The sequence below is a fragment of the Zingiber officinale genome, chromosome 9A (assembly GCF_018446385.1).
Source record: "Zingiber officinale cultivar Zhangliang chromosome 9A, Zo_v1.1, whole genome shotgun sequence".
Classification (NCBI taxonomy): domain Eukaryota; kingdom Viridiplantae; phylum Streptophyta; class Magnoliopsida; order Zingiberales; family Zingiberaceae; genus Zingiber; species Zingiber officinale.
Genome location: NC_056002.1, coordinates 96,190,394 through 96,210,904, shown reverse-complemented (window position 1 = coordinate 96,210,904; position 20,511 = coordinate 96,190,394). Strand labels below are relative to the sequence as shown.

The window sequence follows — 20,511 nt, the reverse complement described above, 5'->3', positions numbered from 1 at the left end:
TAATGTTTGTCCTTAATTACAAAGAATTAAAATAATACACGATAATTTATGACATACATCAAAATGAATATTTTTCAAAAGAAAAATTATTTTAACTACATGATATATGTAAAACATGACATAGTATTTTTGATATTTTCATAAAAATATGAATACAAAATATGATATCATGACATATGATGAACAAACAATCATGGCAATTTAACACAAAAATATACCTAGATTATCTAAGTATGCCTAATTAATTGCTAAACCCCCAAAGTAATCCTAAGTTGCCCTTTTCTTCTTTAAAAAAATGTCAAAATCTCAACTTGTAATTTTTTTTATCACAACTGTGTCAATTTAGTTTAAGTCCATATTTTAAAATTTTGACACATTTTACTCTTCCAAAGAGTAAACAATTAATCTTTTTTATTTTCAAGGTATAACAACACCTTGAAAATATCTCCAAATGTCAACTTTAACAAAGTTGGGTTAAAAACCCTTCCAATTCGAGTTGACACCCTCTACACTAATCTAAGGCGAAGAGAACACTCTCCTAAGAACCCAAAATCGATTGGTGCTCCTTGAGTGTTCTAGGTATTCACTAGGAATAACTTTCCTTGAAACATTCCTAATGACCTTCTCAGGCTTCTTAGAAGCCTTGATCATACTCATCCTCTTTAGGTCAATTCTAGGGATAACTTCCTGTATGACCTTCTTAGTGACTTTTTTAGGTTTCTTTGAAGCCTTAGTCACATTGGTCTTTGCAAGATTAGTTCTAGGGATGGTCTCCCTTATAACCTTGGTTTAGGAATAGTTTCATAATTATAATGGACCCTATGATATGAAGACATATTCTGTTGGATAGAGAAGTGCTAGAGGAGGGGGAGAATAGCGCTCGTGACTTTCACTCGTTTCAGAATCGTAAAACTCGAGTAATAAACGCAACATAAATTAAAATAACAATCACACACAAAGACACGAGGAGTTACTTGGTTCGGAGCCTGTGACGACTCCTACTCCAAGGCCCGCGATCGTTGATCACTTCTGGTGGACAACAACTATAAACTCGAAAAGTTATTACAAACTAATTACAATTTGAACTATAAAGAAAAGTAATACCGACAACAAGAATATCAAATCTGAAGCTCGGGGTTGTCGGGATGATGTTGTAGCACTTTGGGATCGTCTCGTTAGCAACTTGTAGTGTAAGGATTGCTCGGAAGTTGATATTTTGAGCTGCTGGTCGAGACTCCCTTATAAAGGGTGTTCAAGGCGTCTCCATCAAGATCCAAGGCGCCTTAAACCCTAAGTTTTATCCCGCTTCAATCGTTGTCGATCAAGCTTTGACCGCTGCTCATTATCCACCTGAAGGCACCTTCAATGCCGCTCCAAGGCGCCTTCGAGCAGTGATCTAAGGCGCCTTCAGTCCCCATGAAGGCGCCTCTAGCTCCTCTGGACAGTGGCTTCGACTTGCACCCGAGGCGCCTCCAAGCTCTATAGAGACGCCTCGGACACTGTTCATCTGAGGTGAAAGTTTGCTCCTTTGTTCCTGCAAAATGTGTTAGTCCCAAACACATACCCTACAAAACAAAGTTAACACACAATAGACATAGTAAATAAAATATTGATAGTCTCTGAACTATCCTGGGTCTGACTTCGGATTTTCGTCCGGAAACCCTAGGTCGACCCGACGCCTACTGTTCTCTCTACGGGGAACTCGTCCTCACCTACTCCACTCAAGAGAGTTACCTGATGTCAGTACGGTCCTCCAGACTTGACTGGACTTTCCGCCTAGGGTTTCCACCCCCTAGGACCTAGGGTTACCGCCCCTAGGACCTAGGGTTACCGCCCCTAGGGTTTTTCTCCACCTAGGGTTACCACCCCCTAGGATCTAAGGTTACCCCCCTTAGGATTTTCCTCCACTTAGGGTTACCGCCCCCTAGGACCTAAGATTGCCGCCCCTTAGGGTTTTTCTCCACCTAGGGTTACCACCCCCTAGGACCTAAGATTACCCCCCCTTAGGATTTTTCCTTCCCCTAGGGTTACCACCCCCTAGGACCTATGATTACCACCCCATAAGATTTTCCTGAAACCTCATTTAAGCACGTTAGATAATAAGGAATCCTAACTTTGAATTTCTTTGTCATTATCAAAACTTGGGTTCGATCGTCGGATGCTTCCCGCACCAACACATTCTTCTTGGCTTTAGGTTTGTAATTCAAACCTCTATGGTCATTGAATGACTCTTGCCTATCTATTCTTAAGTTTGACTTCTTTGCTCCTTTGACACTAATTGTCAATTTTTCTAAGGTCCTCTCCAATTTTTCAAGTCTTGACCTCAAAACTTGATTTTCTTTCCATAAGCCTCAAATTTAGATTTTTCCTTAAATCCTTGAGTTTTCTTTTTCTTAGACATATATTTAAAATTCTTAGAGTTATTGCCTATATTATAACCTACCTTCCTAGACTTAGGTATGGTAGTTCTAACATGATATAAAACATATTTTTCTTTAATGCTATCATGCTTTCTATTTTTATGATAAATTGTATTAAAATGATATAAATTAGACCTAGCATGTTTTTTTATCATGACTCAAAGGAATTGGGTCAATAAATGATACCTTTGGTTTGCTCTTAGGAGCTCCCCTTGAATCAATCTCCCTCCTTTATTCTTAACCGAATCTTTCCTCTTAGGACATTGACTCTAATAATGTCCTTTTTTGGTTAGACAAGAAACACACAATGTATTTCTTGCCTTTGCGTACTCCGGGACTGACTTCCTTAGATTTCTCCTTATCCTTGGATGTCACTTGTCCTTTCTTCTTGGGCATATTAGAGTATTTCCGATTATAATGCCTTTTCTCTCTACACTCAAAGCAAATAATATGATCTTTATTATTACAACTTGAAATTTTTATACCTTCATTGCTTGTAGGGTGGACATTTTCTTCTCTATTTGATCTAGATGAAAATGCTTCTTCTTGATCCAGCATTGATGATCCACACTCCCCCTCAATCCTTGAACTGGATGCTTCCTCCTCTTCACCCTTAAATGTTGTGCATCTCTCAACCTCCAAATCCTCATGTACATGAAACAAAGAGTATGCTCCCTCTTTGTCTTTATTGTTGCACTCCATTGAGGATGGATCTCCTTTGTTTTCTTCTTTATGATCCCGTGAGTTTCCCTCCTTGGATTCTTCTTGATATGGTGTAGAGGAGGGTTCTTCATAGATTCTTGTCAATTTACTCCAAAGCTCCTTGGCATCTTCAAATTCTCCTATTTTGCTCAAGATATGACTTGGCAATTAATAGACCAATAATTTAGTCACCTTGTCATTTGTCTCACATCTTTGAAATTGCTTCTTGCTCCAATTGCTTTTCTTGATGATTTTGTCGTTACAATCATTTGGAGCTTCAAAGACTTCTATTAGAGCAAACCATTGCTTTATCTCCATCATAAGAAAATTTTCTATCCTTCATTTCCAAAGATCAAAACTCTCAAATCCGTACGATGGAGGTGCTCATGCATCAAATCCGAGTCCATCTCGGAAATCCATTTGAAGTTAAACTCTTTTAATGAAGTTTTAACTTTGAAATTAGGCTTCAACTTCTTCCTCTAACTCGTTGCCCTTCCGGCGATGAGTCCGATAAAGAGTGGTCTCGCTCTGATATCACTTGTTGGGACACTTCGAAACTAGAGGGGGTGAATAACTTGTCTAGCTCGCTTGCTCGCTTCATAGATGTTGTTGCAGTAGAGAAAATTAAAGCGGCAAAACCCTCAATGCTAATACAGTAGATTTTCTTGGTATCCACCTCAAGAAGAGATGACTAATCCAATAATACACACCGAGCTCACTCTCCACTATGAAATGCTCCTTCTCGGAAACAACTGGAGGTACAAAAACCTCGTACAATACTCACACAAGCATATAATTCAAAACAAGAAGTAAATGCACACAAATACAAAAAAAAAAACCTCTCTTTCTTTGATCTCATATTGCTTGTGAATGCCTCTTATAAGTTTGGAAGTGCAACAACACTTCAGCCCTAAGCTTCCAAGAATTGGCGGAGAAGATGGAATGAAGAATTTTAACATTTGAACTCGTAGAAGGCTTGATATTTGTGCTTTTAGAGCTCTCAATCAATTGTCACGTCAGATCCCAGCGATTCCAGCTGTCCAAACCTCGCATCCTGCGCAACGATCATCTCCCAAGCGATCAGCCAATCGATTGGGAGCAGCTGGATCGATCGGCTGATCAATCCAGAAGCATTCTGTGCTCTCATAGAAAACCCCGAAATTGATTGATCAATTGATTCCGACCTCCTCGCGTCATCGCGAGAAAACTGAGCCCAATCGATCAACTTGTTGATCGGCGTGTCCCAACTAATCGATTGGGGAGCACACTGTGTTCATGAGAATCCTTTCAATCGATCACCCAATCGATTAAGCTCCTTGTGTCAAAAAGCGCTGCCCAATCGATCAATCGATCGATTGGTGCAGTTCTCAATTGATCGGTCGATCAATTGGATTGTCTTTGCTCGTAGTACTCACCCAATCAATCGGCTGATCGATTGGGGTTTGGTTCAATCGATCACTTGATCGATTGACCAACCCTAAACTTGCTCAACTCAAATCTAGGGTTCCCTTACCCAACATTCGATTAACCGTAATCTGTTAAGACTTCCTCATGCCTAGCATCTGGTCAACCTTGACCTGCTATGACTTCGTCATCAAGTGTCCGGTCAATCCTTTTATCCACTTGGACTTTTCTCCTTGTGTCAAGTGTCCGATCCTCCATGACCCACTTGGACTTCCAAACACCAAGTGTTCCGTCAACCTTGCCCCACCTGATTTTCACATGTCTGGCTTCACTCACCGGGACTTTTCATCACCTGGCTTCACTCACCAAGACTTTTATCTGTCTGGCTTCACTCACCAGGACTTTCCAACTGTCCGACTTCACTCACTGGGGCTTTCACACCAAGTGTCCGGTCAACACTGACTTACTTGGATTTTCATCTTCTATCAACCTTCCCGTTGAACTTGCCCTTACCTAACCTCCAGTTAGGACTTCACAATCAAATATCTGGCCAACCTTGACCTACTTGACTCTTCTTCACATCAAACTGATCAGGCCTTGACCAGAGTGGAATTACACCAACAATATCTCCAATCGGACAATTGTACCTGCAATCACCATATATTGTCAAACATCAAAATTCAAACATCACAACTCAATCTTGAGCCAACTCAGGCTTAGTCAACCTTTACCTAGGAAAATTGCACCAACATCTAGGAGTTGATTGATTCAATTAATTAAAGTTTTAATAAAAACCTAAGTTAAAAAAAAAACAACATCCCTGTCCCTCAGATCGTGCTCCCACCACCGTTGTCACATGTCACCTCTGCCCCAACGAGCCTTTCATACGAAGGAACGGCGACGACACCTAATCGGCATCACCCTTGCTACTCGTGCTCGACGATCGGCCCTTAGCGAGCCTTCCACATGAAGCAATGACGACGATGCTGAGCCGACACCTCCCTCACTACTCGCTTTCGACGACCAACCCCCAACGAGCCTTCAACACGAAGGAACGATAGCGACGTCAAGCCAGCACTGCCCTCACTGCTTGCTGCTCGCGCTCAATGACCGACCACGACTAGATTCTAGTAAACCTCGAAATCAAGAAAAATATCGCTCTTCCGAGGTAATCACATTCTAGGTTTATAAGCTATTTTGCTGACGTTTGCTAATGTCACGGGCATCCTTCATTACTCAAGAATCGCTCATTACCTAAACCAAACAGGGATAAATAATATATCCTTGGATAGATGACTAAGGTTATCAACGAACCAAACACCTCCTAAATGTAAAATGTTGGCTCTTGATAAGACAATAGGACCTCATGCAGTATAGGACCTTGATGCCTTAAAATGCCAAGCGCTTAAAAAAAAACTACATCTATGATGGTTATCCACCTATATGGTTGATGATTGAGGCATAGTATGAACTATATTTTTTTTAGTTGATATTAAGTATTTAATTGATGCCGATTAATCCTGGGAGTGATTGGTCTAGTCTCACAAAAAATTTTCACTAATCACTAAGATAAATCGTGAAACGTAGATGACGATCTAGCCCAATAACCAACGTTCTCGTATCCGTTACCTAAAACACTAGTATGGACTATGCTTCCTTGAAGTAAAAGAGGATCATTTACAATTGATATTGTCAAGAAAGACAACATAACAATGATGGAAATTATCACCCTTATCCATAACAATAGTGAGGTTACCATTTGAGGGAATCTAGTACCCTCTCTTAAAAGAGGTCTAATATAGTTTAATTCCTTTTATACTACATAATCTGAGGGGAATTTATCAATTGCCTCAAGAAAGCATGCTATAGTACTAAGAGCGAGTCCATTATTCTAAAGCAGAAAAAACATACCTGATGCTCATTGCTTCTCACGCAAGATAGAATAATGTAATCAATCTCTCTGCCTTGGAAGGAGTCGACACTTGTAGCCTGCAAGACTTAAATTTGTTACTAAAGATCAATGAAACAAAACAAACAGCCTATTCGATTAACTGCGATTGGCACCAACCTCAATTTCCTTGTAAAGCTGTTGTCTAAGTGCACCATTCCTTTGACATGTAATTCACAATATATGCCCGTTGCCCTTCATATGGAGTGATAACTCCTATCTGCATTATTCAGCCAAAAGTCAGCAGATAACTCCAAGTTATGAATAGGAGTACCTGACTAGGTATGACACCACTTCTTAGGAACGTAGTAACAATTTTTTCCACATTTGCAGCCTCAGTTATATTGAGATAAGATGTGCCACTTGCACTAATTTCTTCTTGTCCCATCTAAATAAACATCTTAGAACACAAATAAAGATAACAGACAATCGATTAAGTTTCCAAACTAGAAAAATAGGTTATTCAATTGACTAGTATACACATATATACATACATATATAATTTTTACGTAAATGGATGAATCAAAATAGCTAGTTGCATATGTATGATACCTGCAATAGAAGAACATAGGACAGTTGGGAACCAGCCAAGGAAAATAGATGCCAGACGATTGCCTCTCATTGATTGTCACTCCATTTGGAAGTGTGCCTTCATAGAAGCTATTAGAAGGGAATTCAGAGAGGGAAGGGTGCATTTAATACAAACAAAATCATAAGAAAAACTTCAAAAGACATCAGGCATGAAAAAATATTAATTTTCAACCATTGATCGAGAAAGTCTTTTTTGTTTTTGTTAGTGTTTGATGTTAATTTGTAATTCCACGACCAGTCATGACAGATCCCAAGCCGAAATAAAGGAAGAGGGTTGTATTAGGTTGCCAGTCAACGTTAAACTATGTCAAATGTTCAATGAATAGATCCATTAACCTATTGTATTAATGCTAGGTTGTTATCCTAAATGAATACGTTGTAGGATCCGACTCTAACATCTCGGCAAGAACCACTAAATATCTAGAATTCTAATATTAAATATGTAATAGTTCACATTGCAGGGTCCGACTGTAACATATCGGCAAGGACCACTACATCTCTAGACCTCGAATGTAGTACTAAATATGCAAGAGTTCGCGTTGCAGGATCCGACTGCAATGTATCGACAAGGACCGCTACATCTCCATAAGAACTTGGGTGTAGTGTTAAATATGCAATAGTTCTCGCACCATAGATTGGATAAGAACAAAAATTATAAAAAGATTAATAGCCTAAGATTTGAATCAAACAACATAGAAACCCTCACTATTAAAGCAATGGAGGCAGTAGATGTGATGATTAAAAAAAGAATTAATATTTTGTGTGTACAAAAGACAAAATGGATAGGCGAGAAAGCAAAGATGATAGAGAACTCGGATTTTAAGTTATGGTACAAAGAAAAGAGTAAAATAAGAAATGGAGTGAATATTTTTATAGATAGTTCGTTAAAGCATAAAGTTGTTGTAGTAGTTAGAAAAAAGATAGAATTATAATTCTCAAGATAGTAATAGTGAAAGAAATTATGGATGTAATTAGTGTATATGCATCTCAAGTAGGATTAGATAAAGATACCAAATTAAGACTTTGGGCGACCTAGATGAGTTATGATCCTGTCTGACGAACGCTTGTCCGATAAAGATGAGCTTCTGGAGACCTGGAGGAGTTCGTCCAAGACCCTGCACATAACGAGACGAACCAACAAAATGTCGATGACCTAAGACCGGGTGGGAATCCCTGACCAGGCCCTCCGACGCTCAAGTCAGTTTTTCTCTTAGGTGGAAGAAGAAGTACAGTAGTAACGAAGTGAAGTGGAATAGTGTTTCAACTGAATCACTTCCCCCTTTTATACTACCTCATGTAACCTCCACGATCATGAGGTGGTCCCCGGTTTGTTAGAGTTTGTTAGGAGATGGAGAAAGTGTAGCTTAGACGTTGTGTCATAATTCTCCGAGGAATCTTTTTTGTATCCCAGATGTACCTCTTTTTTCATTTATAACTTGCATTTTAGATGACATATGCAAAAGAATATATTTATACTTTTGAGGAAGCTTCGAGAGAATTTTTCTCACCAAACTTGTCAGGCTGTCATAAAGTTATCTACCATTTGAACGTTATATGTATCACGACCGGCCCTTCAAACCGATCTTGGGTATCTTCTGCTAACTATGTTTCGCTCGGTTATTTACTAGAAACTTTATAAGGCTTAGTGCCTTTATACTCCGTCGGGCTTGGCCGCTCGAGCATATACGAGTATTCTTGTGCTCGTCCGGCCTTCGCTTGACCGACCATATGCTAAACGTTTTATAAAACTTAGTGCCTTTACGCCCGATTGGACTTGGCTGCCCAAGCATATACGAGCATCCTTGTGCTCGTTCGGCCTTCATTCGGTCGATCATATACTAACAGTTCTATAAGGCTTAGTGCCTTTATGCTCGGTCGGATTTAGCTGCTGCCCGAGCGTATACAAGCATCCTTGCGCTCGTTCGGCCTTCACTCGGCCGATCATATACTAAGAGTTCTATAAGGCTTAGTGTCTTTACGCTCGATCGGACTTGGCCGTTCAAGCGTATACGAGCATCCTTGTGCTCGTTAGGCCTTCACTCGACCGTTCATATACTAAAAGTTCTATAAGGCTTAATGCCTTTATACTCGACTTGGATGTCCGACCGTATACGAGCATCCTTGTGCTCGTTCAGCTTTCACTCTGCCGATCATATACTAAGAGTTCTATAAGGCTTAATGCCTTTATACTCGGTCGGGCTTGATTGCCCGAGTGTATATGAGCATCCTTGTGCTCATTCAGCCTTCCTTCGGTCGATCATGTGTTGAACGTTTTATAAGGCTTAGTGCCTTAACGCGCCGGTTGGGCTTGGCCGCCCGAGCGTATACGAGCATCCTTGTGCTCATTAGGCCTTCACTCGACCGTTCATATATTAAAAGTTATATAAGGCTTAATGCCTTTATACTTGGTCGGGCTTGGATGCCCGAGCGTATACGAGCATCCTTGTGCTCGTTCGGCCTTCACTTGGCCGATCATATACTAAGAGTTTTATAAGGCTTAATGTCTTTATACTCGGTCGGGCTTGGCTGCCCAAGCGTATATGAGTATCCTTGTGCTCGTTCAACCTTCACTCGGCCGATTCTGTGCTAAACATTTTATAAGGCTTAGTGCCTTTACGCCCGGTTGGACTTGGCCGCCCGAGTGTAGACGAGCACATTTATGCTCGTTCGGCCTTTTCTCGGCCATTCATATACTAAAAATTCTATAAGGCTTAATGCCTTTATACTCGGTCGGGATTGGTTGCCCGAGCGTAGACAAGCATCCTTGTGCTCGTTCAGCCTTCACTCGGTCGATCGTGTGCTGAACGTTTTATAAGGCTTAGTGCCTTTACGCCCGATTGGACTTGGCCACCCGAGTGTAGACAAGCACACTTGTCCTTGTCCGACTCTTGCCCTACTGCTAATATATTTCCCTAACTATATTCACCTTCTTATCTTTCCATCCCTAACCTTCACCTTGCTTAAGGGACCCGATAATCATCACCCGTATAGGTATTACAAAACATTCCGCTAAATGAAATGTTTTTAATAGGAGATGATTTAAATGATCATGTCGGGATGAAAAATGAGGAATATGAGAGTGCATTGGTGTTATGGATTTGGAACAAGAAATGAAGAAGGGGTGTTATGAATTTTGCGATAACATCTGATCTTATACTAGCTAATACATATTTTAAGAAAAAAGAACACTTGGTCATATTCAAAAGTAAGAATAATAAATTGCAAATTGACTTTCTTATGGTTAGGAAGAGAGATAGAAAGATTAGTAAAAATTATAAGGTCATCCCTGGAGATAGTTTAACTACCAACATAAATTAGTAGCGTTGGATATACGCCTCAATCATAGTATCAATAAAAGGAAAATATATATAACTCCTAGAATTAAGTGGTAGAAGTTAAAGGATAGGAAGCAAAACATGTTAAGGAAAAAGTAGGATTACAGACATAGGTGAAATATAATGTGACTCTAATACGACATGGAATAAGATAGTATCAAAGTTGAAAATAATAACAAAGTGTACTCGGTGAATCAAAGGGGTATGCACCACCAAGTAAGGAATCTTGGTAGTGAAATGAGAAAGTACAAAAGAAAGTAAAGGAAAAAAACCAATAGCCTATACATCCTCAATTATCCAAAATTGAGCTAATAAACTAGAGCTCCATCTACCTCCATCTTTGTCCTTCCTCGTCTATCCTCAATCATCCACCACCGGAACTCCATCTTCATCAACCCGATGCCATCTCCACTGCGAGCCACCGCCAGAGAGCAAAGAGTTTTCCCTTCTTCAACCAGTTATCCATTGACCATATTTATCTTCTACCACCAGCAGTAATTGGGGGATCACCCGAGAGTTGCCTCCACTCTCCATCAGATTGACCATCTTATTCAACATCAGTCATCAATGAGCTGTCTTTTGCGGAGCTTTGGGGTTTCCCATCACTGGAAAGCAATCGGACATCCTGCAATGCCATCTTCTTCTATCCCTCAGCCACAGCTTCTTCGACTACAAAATCATCTTCGCTCATCATCATCAGAGTTGATCATCCCTCTGCCGAGCTTTCTTCCTCTTCGAAGTAATTACCACAAGCTTAGGGATGCCCTAGCTTGATTTGTGAGCATGAACTCTGATTAAGCATTTCCTCCATGATCAATTTGTAGTTCTTGTTCTCTTGAATCTATCGCAATTCATGTTGTTTCCATTTGAACTCTTGTATGCTTAGTTAACACATCATGGGTCACAATGATTGTTGTTCAAGTTAGTTTCTTTCAATGCAGTAGTTTAGGTTAGTTTAGATTCCTTGTTTTCAATTTCCATGAGTTGATTTGTGTTTGTAGTTTAGTTTCCTTAATTTTATATTCAATGCAGTAGGTTAGATTCGATTTGATTATTGTGCTTACATTTCCATGAATTCCCCTACAATCAAAGTGAGTTCGATTATGTCTCCATTAATTTCATCCTGCTTGTAGTTTCGTGAATTTCCATTTCTGTCAATTGCATTTGTTTCTCTTAAAGCACAACCCCAAAACTATTTATAATAACAATTCGATCCTAAGATTTATGCTGCATTCCATATGAGAGACGATCCAAGTTACCCTATACTGAACTAGTGTAGAGGGATTTCGGTAATTGTTTGATACCGCGGCATGACACAAAATGATATTTGTCAGGGATATCTAGCACCAAGACATGTACAACAAATAACATCAGCACTTTGCAATCTCTCTCTTTCAATAGCCCAAAATTTCTTCTCATCATTGCTTAATAATTCACTTGTAAAATTATAGCACACGATCACAGTGAGACAGAATTTAAATATTTAGAAATCACAATCATTCTTGAAAAGCAACCCTAAATACTAGAAATATTTAAGAATAAATTGAGTATAAAAACTCTAATATATCAAGGGAAAATGTCAGAATAATGCCCTTCAAACATCAAAAGAATAAACTTGGAATGAGAAGTTAAATAAAAATAAGGGGACGAGTTCTTAATTCATATATCATAGTGATTCGGTGGTATGTAATGAGACTTCATCTTAATTAAAATTTGGAATGTCAAATTTCTTTCTGATGAAACATAGCTCATTCAAATGGAGTGTGTTTGAAAGCACAGCCCTTCTTGGACACTAGGTATTCAAAAGAGAAAATTTCAAAGAAAGTGATGAAATAAATATTAAAATAAGAAATTCACCATCACAAGACACTCCATTATAAGAAAATTACTACATACCTTGTTCATCTTTTAACAGCTGCAGCTTATGAAGTTCACTTTTTTCAGATGGTTCAGGATGATGGACCTAAGACATTATATTATGCCCATGTTAAGATCAGAAGAATCTAGCAATGTATGTAAGAACAAAAAGGTCTGTTTATTTAACATAAAATGATTTATGTATATTTGTTAGTAAAATTTGCATAGGGAAAGACAATTATTTTCTATGTTTGGTCAAGGGGGATATATTTTTCCCTCTTCAATAACAAGGGCAGAGGGGACTCATGGATGAAGGCAGACGACACACATCCAAGAACAGAGGTTCGCTGATAAGCGCGTGGGTAAAAAGATGACTTGCCAACAAGGGGTGAAAGACAAAAGGAGGCTCACAAACAAGGGCAAAGAGTGGAGGAGGTTTCCCTGAGGAGGGAAGAGGGCTCAAGAATGAGGGTGGAAGGCTTGTAGACAAGAGACAAAGATGGATGGGGGACTCACAGATACAGATGTAGGAAGGACCTGACAGGTGGGAGAAAATGGCTTCTATTTGTTTTTGAGAGGGAGTCATTTTCCCTTAATTGGTCATATTTTCCATTGACCAGGAAAGGATTTTTCGTTGTCTATGATTTATCATAGCACCAAATGTTGAAAAAAAAAAAATCAAGAGAATAATTTATGTAAAATGAACAAACCCCAAAGCAATCATCCCTTTCAACATACCTGGAAATGAAGTGTTAGATGCTCAACAGGAGACATAACGGCTTGTCTTGATTTAGCACAGGGTCTGACGATCTGAGAATTTCCAGGAGTATAATATGATTCATAAATATAGTACCCATAACAAACAAAAAAAGTTCCTTAACACATTTCATGTAGAACATGCATAACACATGGGTATATAACTAGTCTAATGGTGCTAAAGGGAAAAAATGAGGCGTCCATGGTTTAGTTTCTTAAGAAAATGTCCATCTTTCCCTACCCAAGTAGTAGCCATTCTCATGTGACACGTCCAAATAAGATGGAATTGGTGTTTATATACACCTGAAATTTTCAATTAATATCACGCTAGTATTTTGTCATATCCAAAAGTGATCAATCAAAAACAATTGACTATAACACAACACTCTGCAAAAGGAACAGCCATATGACAATGGCAACATATGCCCATGAAATATACGTAAGACACAAGTTAAAGAGAAGTATAAGATCAATTCATGGTGCATCATGCAATTATGATTTAGAATACTTCACATATTTTCTTTCATAATGCTAGATATGCAAAAGGGTCAGATTGTGATTTCTTATGGAGAGTTTATAAGATATTCTGCAAAACTAAATCCCCAAAGAAAACACAATTGTATAAATCCCACCCATATTGTTCCATATAGTATATTGCACAGAAATATCACAATAATATCCTAATTAAAATACATCCATCTTCATAACCCTATAACATATCTACTATATAGTCCAAATCCAGAAAAACCCAAAAAAAATTAAGAAAATGATGTCATATAACAGAATCACACATATTAATCTTTCCGTTAAGCCGGATACCTTTAATATAACCCATGCAACCTAGTGGCAAGGAACCAATACTAAGGATTGTAAGGTAGATAGGTACATAGTAGACCAATAATTTACAATAATATACTTGTTAAAACATGTAAAGAAAATCAAAGACTAATCTGTTCAAAATAGGTTCATGAAAAATAGATTTTCTTACCTTCAAACCTGTGGAACTTATCCACCAGTTAGTCAACAGCAACATTGCTTGGAACACATACTAAGACCTGAAACAAATGAACTATAGATTTGCACAATGCACATACAATATGCTATTAAACATACTCTCGTACCTGTCCTTATCCTTGTCCTTGTTTAGACATGTGATATACAATTGCAGCAGATGTGACCGTCTTTCCTGTACCAGGTGGGCCCTGTATCAAACTTATTGGTTTCAGGACACTCTTAACAGCAAAAACCTGTCTGAGAAAGAAAGTGATTGAACAAAATTGACGGAAAATACAAAAGCATCTCAGCACAGATCGCAATGAAAAATGAAGAAACCAAATCTAATAACTGGCACCAATGCAAAAGAAAAATGTAGCGTTCAAAAATTTCACTACTAAATCGGATGCTCTAGTATTATTGTTAGTAGTAGTATTACAAATTTTATTCCATTATCATATTATTTGAATTATTTAAATTGTTTAATGACGAGTTTTTTAGAATTTTAGTTTTGATGATACAAGACTCGAAAGAAGAGGACGGGAACACCGAGGTAAAAGCTATTTTATAAAATGTATTCTTGAGCTTGCTTTTCTTGCCTTGGGGAATTTTAAAAGTAGTGGGGGTAAATTTAAGAGATTTTAGAGTTAATTTCACAAATTAGTGCTTAGAAGGGGGTTAATGGCTAGGCTTTTTGATTAGCACTCTTATAATTATCGTATAGCAACTTTATTTAAAAAAAAAAAAAAAATAGCAACAACAACCCCTAAAACCACTTAGTCACCTCTTATATACATCTAATTGATTGGCCATATAAAGGTGTACACCAAATCATTCCATTGGAAAGAAAAAAAAAAGAGAGAAGGAGCCAACCCTAGAACCTTTGGCTGCCCCCGCCCCCGGGAGCGATTTGGCTGTCTAGGGTCGTGTGGGTTCAAACCGGGAGCGATTTGGATTAGAAATGAATTAGTTATGAATTTTATAGTCAGAACATGCGCTGATTTGCTGCCTGTGCACGACCAGTGAGTTTGTTTGAGTCATACATGCTGTTTCTTAGGTCTGCACGGTTAGGATCAAGTCCAAGTGATAGCCCTTCAAGTTAGGATCGTGTGGGTTCAAACGGGGAGCGATTTGGATTAGAAATGAATTAGTTATGAATTTTATGGTCAGAACATGCGCTATTTTGTTGCCTGTGCACGACCAGTGAGTTTGTTTGAGTCATACATGCTATTTCTTGGGTCTACACGGTTAGGATCAAGTCCAGGTGATAGCCCTTCGAGTTAGGATCGTGTGGGTTCAAACGGGGAGAGATTTGATTTAGAAATTAATAAGTTATGAATTTTTATGGTGAAACCGCTCAAACAGCGTCTTGTCAGGGCAAAATTGAGCAAGTCGAGTTTTTTGGGTTCGTAGGGGCAGCCAATTGACTCGAAATGATTATTTTGATTTTAAGCATATTTTATGATGTTACAGTACTTATTTCAAAAATTTAGTTTGAGGCAAGAAAAGAGTTTTGAGATTTGAGGCGAGGAATTTTGAATGAGGTGACTTGACTGTGGTTGCTCTTTGACGGATATGGGGCCGAGAGAGGTCTCGTTTGGCCATATCAAATTGATGCGTAGTGGACTTCGGAAAAGTACCGAGGTGCCCTACACTTGACGAGTATGGATTCCAGATAAGGACTAGGATGCCATACCAACCTAGTACTATGGTTAGACGGAGCTTGATCAAGCGACTTAAGGTTGAGTAGCCACAGTTGGGTAGGTAACTTCCTAAGGAAAAAAAAAGAGATTCATTTGAGCAAGTCCATTCATATTTCTCTTTGCTTAAGAACATTTAATCAAGTGCACTCGGATTAAAACTACATATGTTTGCATATTTAGTTCTAGCTAATTACAAATTTTGTACTTGTTGAGTCATTAGACTCACTATGGTTATTATGTGCAGGTGAGCATGAGTCAAAGGCTGAGGGGCAGGATTCATGAGCAGACTGCATTACAACAAAAGGCACTCGACCCAATGACCGTTACGTTTCCGCATGATTTATATGGAGGTGATAAGGGAGGATTAAGAGTAATAATAATAATAATAATGAAACTATTCTTGTTGCAGGAAGATACTTTTAATTGTTTGGATTGATAGAAAATACTATTTTTATGGGTTGTAGCATTTATTTTGAGTTTTGACTATTTCATCCCTAGACTTGGTATTTATTGATTCGATGATTTATCTTATAAAATATTTAATTCCTTGACATTAATTTCACGATGCGAGATAACTTAAAATAATTTCATTTTTCTTTTATCCAAGTCACTATTCGCATGAATAGTGGCGTAAAAAAAATTGGAGCATTTACAAAAAATCAGTGTCCTCCTATGTTCAAAACTAATCTACTACTAACTAACATTTAACCTCTAAAATCAGCAACCATGCAGTTCATTTTAGAACTCATGGTGTGTATCAATCAACCCCTCTATCAGTATAAGGTTTAAAAGAAAAATTCCTTGCTGGTATCTCGGTTGCTAGCCAGAATGAGATATATATATATAAGGTATCAGTGCCAACTAACATAATGTTTGTCGTTATGAAGTAGTATTGTTCAGCACTGGTTAAGTGGAGGAGAAAGAAGAAAAAAAGAGACAGCTGACAATTATTCAAAATTCTACCATCAAATTTGCATTTTTTTTCTTCAGTTGAAACCTCATCGACTTTTCACCAGCCAGTGTTGAGTTCTCTAGCATCAATTCATCCTCTGGATAAAGATCATATGCACCTCCCCTTGCTCATCAATTTCATCTCCATACCAAAGATATCCCTTTGACAAAGATGTTATGGGAAAGAAATTACTAAAAGGCATAGCATTCGTCACTAGCTTTGACTTTTGCTTCCATTTCAACATCAAGGCCAGCAGAAAGATTTTCTAAATGAGCAGAACAGAATGAGAATTTGGCACACGGTATAGAGCACAAAAGAACATATATACTACAGGCCACGATTTCCTTGTCCATTTCCTTCATTCAAAATATCTTTATCCACCATCACTATCACTTTTTGTCATACATATGTGAAAAGCAAACAAGAGCACAAAGTACAACTTGAACCAACATTATCCAATCACAATAAGTGCAAATGCCAACAAACAAGTGCAAATACACATTATAAAAATTGAAATCATTTGGATTAATATATTAAGAAAATGGTAGTTGAAACCTGGGGTGTATTTAGTTCAGGAAGCCTAGGAGCACCAAAACTGCGAGGTAGAGTATTTCAAACTTTTGATTGTTCAACTTCATGGCCCAAAAGGTGATGATATATGTATCTTCATAAAAGGAAATAGATAATTTTCAGTTAACTGACTCTTAATAAGGTTGTGATTTATTCAAACTCAAAATACATGTTCTAATCCAGAAAAAGGGTGAAAAAGGTTGAAAACACCTTTGCAGGCAGAAATAACATCAGAGAATTATATCTTACCTAACACTTTTAGATAAATAAAAAGTTGTGCAGGTAATTCATGGACGACATTTTGCACATTATTGAGGCACTAAGTTACAACACCGATAACATGAGATACAATAGAATAACTCATAACATTCACTAAAGATGAAACTTACCCACAAACAGTCGTTACATCCACTGCAAAAGTCTTCATAGCACCTTGCATTTGGTCAAAGTTAGTAATTTTCCGGACAAAGTCCACGCTAAAGCCATGACTCAGATCAACAGGGACTCCATAACAATAATAAGATGGTATTAGCATGTTTCTCCAAGCAAACAACAATCATATACAATGGAAATTTGGTATAACATGGCTTGCACGAAGTTCAAGTGCAACCTCTTCTCAGGCAGTTAGCTCAATCTACATAGAAGAACAAGAAGCTGTAATACCCCAACTATAGGGGGTAAGCTCAATCTAAATAGAAAACATAAAATCTGAAACAGTTTTGAATAAGGGGTTAATAGAGATAAAAATGGTTTCATTTGAGCTAATAAATTTGGGCACTGACAATAAGAACTTGAATTCATGTAACACCTTCTACTTCTTAATCCATGTATACAATTTACTAGCATACCACATGTCCAACAGATTGCTATGCAGGATTAGCTATGTCACCAGAGCATTTGATAAGCTCGTGTGTCGTACCGCAAGTATCAAACATAATTAAGTATTGAATCCCTTCTACGCTAATATAGAATAGAGATGACTCAAGTCGTCTCTCACAAGGAATGTAACGGTAAAGTGATAAGCTTAGGATCCAATATTATTGCTTAGGGTTTTTTTATATGAAAATGGGGGTTTGGGTCAGAGCACTAAGACTACGAAATGAAATAGCAATGAAAGTAATAAATCTAACCATAATAAATGAAAGACAATGCAATTAAAGGAAATCTAATCTAACCTAAACTACGATTGCAAGAAAATGAACGACAACATAAAGTAAGCATTTAATGAAATGGAGCATTAATGAAACCTAATCTCATCTACCTAATTGCATTAAAATGAAAGGCATAACTATGAGAAAACGTAAACATTCAACTAATTAAGCATTGCATGAATTTAACGAACTCAAAGGCAACAATGACATAAATGGTTGGGGAATTTCATCGAACATGTAATGAGCATGAAGCAAGACAGCCTAAGTGCATGTGATTTGAAATATGAGGGGCTAATTCCATTACAATTCATAAATCAACAAAGACAAACAACACATGAAGAGAACCCAAAACATAAGAATTCCAACCAACACATCAAAAGGAGCTGCTGCCCGGTGGAGGCAGCTACCGAAGACAAATCTGCCTGAAGTGTGGAGGAGTGGATGTGGAAGACCGGGCTGCCGGAAGCAAAGGGGTGGACTCTCCTCTTGTAACCGGAAGAGGAGGATGGCCGAAGAATGGAAGAAGCTCCTTTTCTAACCCGAAGAGGAGACCCTTGGCTCTCTTCCCTGATAACCCGAAAAGAAGAGGTGGAGAGGAGAGGGAGAACTCCGGCTGGCGGATGGAGGAGACGGAAGTACGGCGGCTTCGTCGGGGTGTTCTGTGCGTCAGGATGAGAAGCTTGCCTTCGGGCGTCCGTATGCGTGAGGGATAAGGGGATGAGGGTGAGGGAGCTGGTCGGCCGGCTGTGGTGGAGTGGAGGTGGACCGCCGGCCGTTGCGAGATGGAGACGATGGCGGCGTAGAGATGGGCGTTGGACTGAAGGCTTGACCAGATCCCCTCGCGATCCGGTTGTTGTAGCTTTCTTAATAGGTTTAATAGGTTTGGGTTTTGGGTTGAGTGGAGTGGATGCTAAATCTGGATCCATTATGGAATGGCTTGTTTTGATTTGGATCCGGATTTTGGGTTGAGGATCCGGATTTTGATTCGATTCGTTAAGGATGAAGAGGATCCATTAGGAAGTAAAATTGAGATTGGCTTAACTCTGGCTCTGTTTACTTGGGAGAGTGGAAAGCAAAATTAAGGAAAAGTTTCCACGGTGAAAAAATTTTCGTCGTTTACTTTATTAAAATTTTACGAAGGAAAAGTAACGCAATCCATCAGCGGATAATTTTGGAGCCAAAATCGATCACCTCAAAATCGGACGGAAAACAGCAGATGGAAAAAAAAAATAACGCATGTACCCCTTTTGCATTCACAAAATTACACCATATACAAAAAAAAATGACGCATGTAGCCTTTTTAACTCACAAAATTACACTATGTACTAAAAAAATGACGCATGCATCCTTTTTTATTTACAAAATTACATCACAAGTTTTCTCCTTCCTCTATCAAGGTAAATAAGTTTGCAAAGGAAAAGATTTCTTCACCCTTTCTTTTCTCTTCCTCCAATGATAACTTTCTATCGTTGATTCCTTTTTTTTTCCTCATCCACACCCTAGAGTAAACGTAGCATCAAGATCCCATTTGAGCTCTTCTTGGATAAATTGGATCTCAATGGATGAGATTTTTTTGCTTGGATGACCTCTCAACTCTTAGATTACTTGATTTTCATCTACGGCCCAAATATTCCAAATCTGAATAAAGAGTCCAGATCTCTATTAAGGGATTAGATCGCTCCATATCTCCATCAAGGACTTAGATCGCTCCAAATCGAGGTGGATGATCAGAATGCATCCAGATTTCCATTAGCGTTATAGATCACCCTAGATCGGGATGGATGATCAAGATGCTTTAGATTTTCATCAACCACTCAGATCGTCTTCGTACGAAATGAGATGCAAATTCTTAAATATAATTTTATAAAATATAGCGAGGGAAATTACATCAATGCACTAAATAATTTCTAACTCGAAACATGATATGAAGTAGGATTTATGTATACGAGAGGATAAAATTATTTAATATAAGAATCAAAATAATACATCGAAATATGAGTTATCAGTATCGAAGACGTAATTCAGAATAAGTTTGGATTCATTATCTTCCTATGATAATGTTATCAAAGATTTTGTTTAAGGATTGACTACGAGATCAGATTCTCTAGTTCAAAATCTTCTGAACTAGA

The 20,511-nt window shown here is 38.3% G+C and overlaps 1 long non-coding RNA gene across 1 annotated transcript in view; it reads right to left on the bottom strand.

Annotated features, from left to right (window-relative positions):
• Window positions 1–19,240, bottom strand: part of LOC122019759 — a 30,209-nt gene extending 10,969 nt beyond the window's left edge. The window contains exons 1-8 of the long non-coding RNA XR_006122024.1: window positions 17,621–19,240; window positions 17,217–17,325; window positions 14,135–14,215; window positions 14,002–14,068; window positions 12,996–13,067; window positions 12,297–12,363; window positions 6,595–7,134; window positions 6,438–6,515 (exon numbers count right to left, since the gene is read on the bottom strand). This is a non-coding gene — a long non-coding RNA (uncharacterized LOC122019759). The remainder of the gene's footprint in view (window positions 1–6,437; window positions 6,516–6,594; window positions 7,135–12,296; window positions 12,364–12,995; window positions 13,068–14,001; window positions 14,069–14,134; window positions 14,216–17,216; window positions 17,326–17,620) is intronic.
• Between the last annotated feature and the right edge of the window lie 1,271 nt (window positions 19,241–20,511).